This window comes from Strix uralensis, chromosome 3 (genome assembly GCF_047716275.1).
Source record: "Strix uralensis isolate ZFMK-TIS-50842 chromosome 3, bStrUra1, whole genome shotgun sequence".
NCBI classification, from domain to species: Eukaryota; Metazoa; Chordata; class Aves; order Strigiformes; family Strigidae; genus Strix; species Strix uralensis.
In genome coordinates this window covers 131,442,127-131,448,082 of record NC_133974.1, presented here as the reverse complement: position 1 = coordinate 131,448,082, position 5,956 = coordinate 131,442,127, and positions in this window count along the sequence as shown.

Genomic DNA, 5,956 nt, shown 5'->3' with positions numbered 1-5,956 from the left:
ATAGACCAACTTCTTGTGTCATTTGGACTTCAGCACCATGCTTTATTTCATGTGGTCAAGGCCAACCTAAAACATAATGGAATAGATTATGGTAAAAAGAAAGAAAATCGATCAGCAAGGGAAGAAATATGTAGGTGCAGCATGCATGACTTAAATCTGCAATAACAGGAATGAGAGTCTCTCATGTATGCCTTTATCATCCAGAATATCCAGGAGACTGAAACGAGAAAGATACTTTTTACTCCCAAAAAGCAAAATCTTGATTTAGATTACTTATAAAAGCATGTTCCGACCTGGACATTTAGGACAACACCTAACACAAGCAGGTTTCCAGTTATTTTCATTAAAATCCTGGATACTGAGACAGGTTGCAGGGATCCAGGTGCCAGGCAGCTCGGGCATCTAAAACATCCTCAGGCAAATGGCTCCTGATTTTAAGGTAATTACACCTCCACAACCCAGAGAGCTCTAGTTACTCTTAAAATGTTACGAAGTCAGATGCATCCACCAGGTGGAAATAAAACTAGTTTATCAAAGGGATGACAGTCAAAGTGTAACAGACTTGGTTAAGATTTTGTGATCGAATCTTGACTTTAAATTTAACAAATCTACACCATTTGCGGCAGTTATACCTATTTGTTTGACAGGGAAAAATTACAATTTGGGGAAAAATTACGTGTATATAATTCGGTTTTCCAGCTGTGCACATTTCAATTAACACCACCATTTTATTAAAACCAGATTTGGGGGAGAGAAGGGAGAAATTGATACCTTAATTGGAAACAAATCCCCAAAGCACAGAGCAAGGCGTGGCAGACTTTGCAGCGTGTGCAGGAGCAAAGCGGCGTGCTCACCGCACACCCCTCTGGTGCAAGCAAACCAGGGAGCCTGTATTTTGCTCACTGTTCATTATTTGTGGTGCACCGAGACAAAGAGATGCAATGCAATACAAGCACAGCCGTGCCTCCCTCCCTCCAATAATCTGGGGCTTTAATTGACTTGATTTTTTCATTCTTCAGCAAGGCTGAAGAATTCAGATAACGTCTAGTTAAATATACATGTACCTCTGAAAACCACAGCCATCTTCCTTGCTGCTGGTTTATAAATAACAACTAGGAACACAATATTCTGCAAAGAGCGAGAAAAATGCTTAAGATTCAAAGGAGATTGTCAAATATTTTTGGAGGGATATCTCAGGGGCTGAGGGAGGAAGGATGATGCCAGCTGTAAGCTCAGTCTCAGGAATCATTTAAAGGGAACGATGGCACTAAGATTTGCAGCTATTTCTCTAACGGCTTTTCCAATGAGAGCGTCTCAGATTAAGTTGTACAGGGTGTGCAGGGGGTCAATTTTCTAGCTGCTCAGGATATTCATGGGAGGAATTACTGGAAATTAATATCAATATACATACAATTGCACCACGAGGCACTTATCGCACATCAGTGCCAGATATATTTTAAATGCAATTTAATGGCTTAACATTGACGTTTCTCGGCACTCTCAGCACAAAACTGGGGACACATCTGCTTTCATTTATTTAAAGTTTGCATCGCCTGTGCTAAAAACAGGTATTTATCCCAGAGCATGAGACAGTAAGCACTACGGGATAGCTAGACATTCTAATACGTACAGATGAAATCAACCTTAATGAACTCAAAAGCTTTTAATGTTGGAAAGTTGCACAAAAATTGCTGAAGGTAATGATATTGTTTCACCACTGGTGTGTGTCTTCCTCCCCTGCCCTTTTTCTAATGTTCACTTAAAAAAAAGAGGTAAGCTCTTCAAAATCCTTCCCACCTTGATCTTTCTCTCCATTTATATGTTCATTTGCCACATTTGCATGGTATCAGTGATTTACTTTACTGGTAGTTATTTGCCACTCGGGCTAAAAGTCCCTCTCCCTCCCCTATCGTGAAGCTGCTCACACGTCACCCTTCACGGATCCCCCACAATGTGCCAAGCACGCACCAAAGCCCAACTGGCGTCACCGACTTCTCGCTGCCACCCAGCCAACACGCCCTGAGAAACTCCACAGACCAGGAGCCCACCAGGAGCTGGAGACTCTTCTACGCCAGCAGGACCCCCCCATCCTTCCCACTGCTGGCCAGTTTGTGAACTGGGGTGCAGTGGGAGGTGCCAATGTCAGGACCAAGGAAGGAAAAAGAGAAGTTTAATCTGCTGCTGAACTAGGACTACTTGGTCTCTCGTGGGTGTAATCTCTAGGAGAGTGCAACCAGCATCTCCCCAGTGCACCTGACACCGACACGGCTCTGACACAGCTCCCCTCCAAGTAATTGGCTCCTCGTTTTAATGAATCTCTCTGGATGAGAGATTTCCTCCGGCCGCTTAACGAGACATCAGCTGTCTGAACTTTAACCTTGAAACAAAAGAACAGCATCTGACTTAACAGCAAAGAGTTTGCCCAGGCACCCACGGCAAACCTCACTGATAAAAGTCAATGTGTGATTCAACTGAAATGTTCAGATGTGATTAGGGCAGAGAGGAAAAAAAAAAGCCCAACCAACCAAATCCAAACACGATCAGGGTAGCGTTACAATCCTTTCCCATATCTACTGCTTCTCACTTGTTCCTTTGGCAGGTCACTGGAGGATTACCAACGGAGAAGGGTGTCACATAACTGGAGCTCAGCTGAACCAGGCTCTGCAAAGGAAACCTGAGTTTCCTTTGAGTTCAAAAAGGGGTATCACAAATTCTAGAAGAAAATCACCACAGAGGGCTATGAAACACAGAGATACAATTTCTGGCTTAGAAAGCGCTCCCATCAAAAACCAAGAGAGTTCTAAGAAATATCACAAGGTGCTTGTTATTTGCTAGGGAGGGAGATCACTACACAGCATTGTAGTCCGAACCACTGTGTCCCACTGCAGGATCAGACAGACAATGTCGATGGTCTCCTGTCAACACGCAAAAACCTCCATAGGGGAAGGATGAGACAGCTGGGATTTTCTTACTGCAGTTAACTGCAGTAAAGATTAACTAGAAAAGTTAACTGCAGTACATAATTAAAATATTTCAATGTCCCAGTGATCACCTATTTCTCAAGACTGTTGTGCAAAGTTGTTTTATCAAGTCACTTACATCAGTCAATGGTTATTGTGACTTCCAAATTCTCCATGAACATTTATGAATTTCTCCAAATAAAGTCAGAAAATACCTATTTACAGATTGTGTTTTCAGTGAGTATCTCGTATCAGAGCTGAACCAATTTACTTTGATCCCTCTGTGTCAGTCAGAAGAATCCACAGAAAATTTGTGGCTCTTTTTCCCAGCAGCCACCTGCGACTTCAGCATGAGACCGAGTCAAAAATGATGGGCCCATTGCAGGGATGAGGACAGTTTCTTGGCCATTCCACATAGCCAGTGAGCAGGTGGCCCTAACAGGCCCCTGAATGTCTATTTTGGGAAGCCAGCTGGGAAGTCTGGGGACTGCTGGGGTAGAGGGAGAGTGGAGCCCCAAATGGAGGACCAGCTCTCCCGGGAGGATCTGGATGACTGAGTACAATGAAGACAATCCAGAGACGGACAAAGAGGTTCTCAGAGCCCTTTATGGCCCCCCAACTGCACAGCAGACAAAAAGTGCCCTTCTCAAGCATGTTCATGTCCTTGATGCAGGACCAAAGGTCAAACACTTTGAATGACCACCGTCGTTTCTGCATCCTCTGCAAGCGTGAGAGCTACTGGCGAGATGATCGGCGGCGTCTTATGTTCAGCCCTCACACCCCACTGGAATTCAGATTAACTGAAGTACTAGCAGGCACTGAGAAATTCTAATGAGCCAAGAAAAATGGCCTTTCCATATAAAATGGAGATTTAAAGGAAAATATTTGATTGCTAAATCCCCATTTGTTCCCTGTATGTTTAAATATGGAACTTTCTTTTCTCCTCAGCAAAGACAAAGTAAAAGTAGAGTACACAGAGTTTTTAAAGTGTTTTTCTACTGGGAAAGAAATGAAGATGTTTGGTTAAAAGTATTCACTACAGTTTTCATTAAAGTAAAACACACTTTTTTCTTCTGTAGGGAAGGGAATGAAAGAAAGGGATCAGCAGACTTGGCTCCCTGGCAAGTGAGCTTACAACTGAACCACTGCTGTGTGATGGGTTAGGAGTGGAAGGGTAAGCAGAAAATTGGGAGAAAAGGCAGGCAGCTCCAGGGAAAAGCTGAAAAAAACATCACAGGGTAAATGTATTGTTTCCTCCCAGGCAGCCCTTCACAGCCAAGCATCCTGGTGTTTGGTGTGTGTGTGCATGGGGGGTGTTTAATACTCAGAAAAGGGAAAAGGAGAGGATCCATTCCATTCCCACAACCACACTGCAGCCAGAAGACCTCCTGCAAAGAGGCCAGCAGCAGCCATCCAGCTTTCAGTTTTTAATGTGTGACCAGCTCCGAGGAAGAGGCACACGCTACTTGGCAGCCCCACTGCCGGAGCTGGGAGTTACCACTGGTCCAGTTCAAACCTCTAAGGTAGAAACTCAAGTTTTTCTACCGCTCCAGTACACCCACCAGAGAGGTATCTTCGTATTTCCTCTATAAAAATACACTTATGTTTGTCTGATTGCTTAAACAAAGTAATTTTCAAAACCTGTAGTATTCCACCTGAAAATTTCATATTCTCACATCATGAGACAGAACAAGAAGCAGCTGATTAAACAGTAAAACAAAGCACTTGCAAGGCCTGCATTTGATACCATTCTGCCTTCAACTTTAACATGAGGAAATCAACACGAGGGGAAAGAAGAATAAGCCAAGTGAATGACAAATCACCCGACCCACACAGCAGCTCCGTTCAGGGTCAAAGGCAGTTTGGGGAACTCACCTGATGAGAATGAAGCTGTGTACTGGGTCCAGCCGTCGTTCACGTCATCCAAACACGCTGCAGCAACGGCTCCTGGGAGTCACTTCTCCCTCCAGCACACCTGGCCCGAAGGCCTGCTGCTTTAACAGCGACTGCTTGCTGGGAACTATAATCAGAAGACATGCTGTTCAGATCTGTACATGTCTTTTGGACCACATCACACAGAATCACCTAGGTTGGAAAAGACCTTGAAGATCATCCAGTCCAACCATTAACCTCACACTGACCGTTCTCAACTCCACCAGATCCCTCAGCGCTGGGTCAACCCGACTCTTAAACCCCTCCAGGGATGGGGACTCCACCCCCGCCCTGGGCAGCCCATTCCAACGCCCAACAACCCCTTCTGGAAAGAAATACTTCCTAAGAGCCAGTCTAAACCTTCCCTGGTGCAACTTGAGGCCATTACCTCTTGCCCTATCGCTTGTTACTTGGTTCAAGAGACTCATTCCCCCTCTCTGCACCCTCCTTTCAGGTAGTTGTAGAGGGCGATGAGGTCTCCCCTCAGCCTCCTCTTCTCCAGACTAAACCCCCCCAGTTCCCTCAGCCGCTCCCCATCAGACCTGTGCTCCAGACCCTGCACCAGCTCCGTTGCCCTTCTCTGGACACGCTCGAGTCATTCAATGACCTTTTTGTAGTGAGGGGCCCAAAACTGAACCCGGTAATCGAGGAGCAGCCTCACCAGTGCTGAGTACAGGGGTAAGATCCCTTCCCTGTCCCTGCTGGCCACGCTATTGCTGATACAAGTCAGGACACCACTGGCCTTCTTGACCACCTGGGCCATCAGTAGGGAGAAATATGCTGCTGTCCTCCAAATCCCAGAGAGCCAGCACATGATCTGCAGAATTAGTGGATTTCTCAGGAGAGGGGCGGGGAGGGGGGGGAACTAACCTAACATAAAGGTACAGAGGTAAAGCCCTCAAGGGTTCAGAGTTACACTTTTTGAGCCGCAGCTTCATTTTACACCTTTGAGAGCACACTGCTCAGCCCAGAGCACCTACAGGGAACTCTCAATCTAGGTATGCTTCTTCCAAGTGTTTTTTCACTCATGTAAGAAGGAAGCAAGTCATTTATGTACAGGCTAG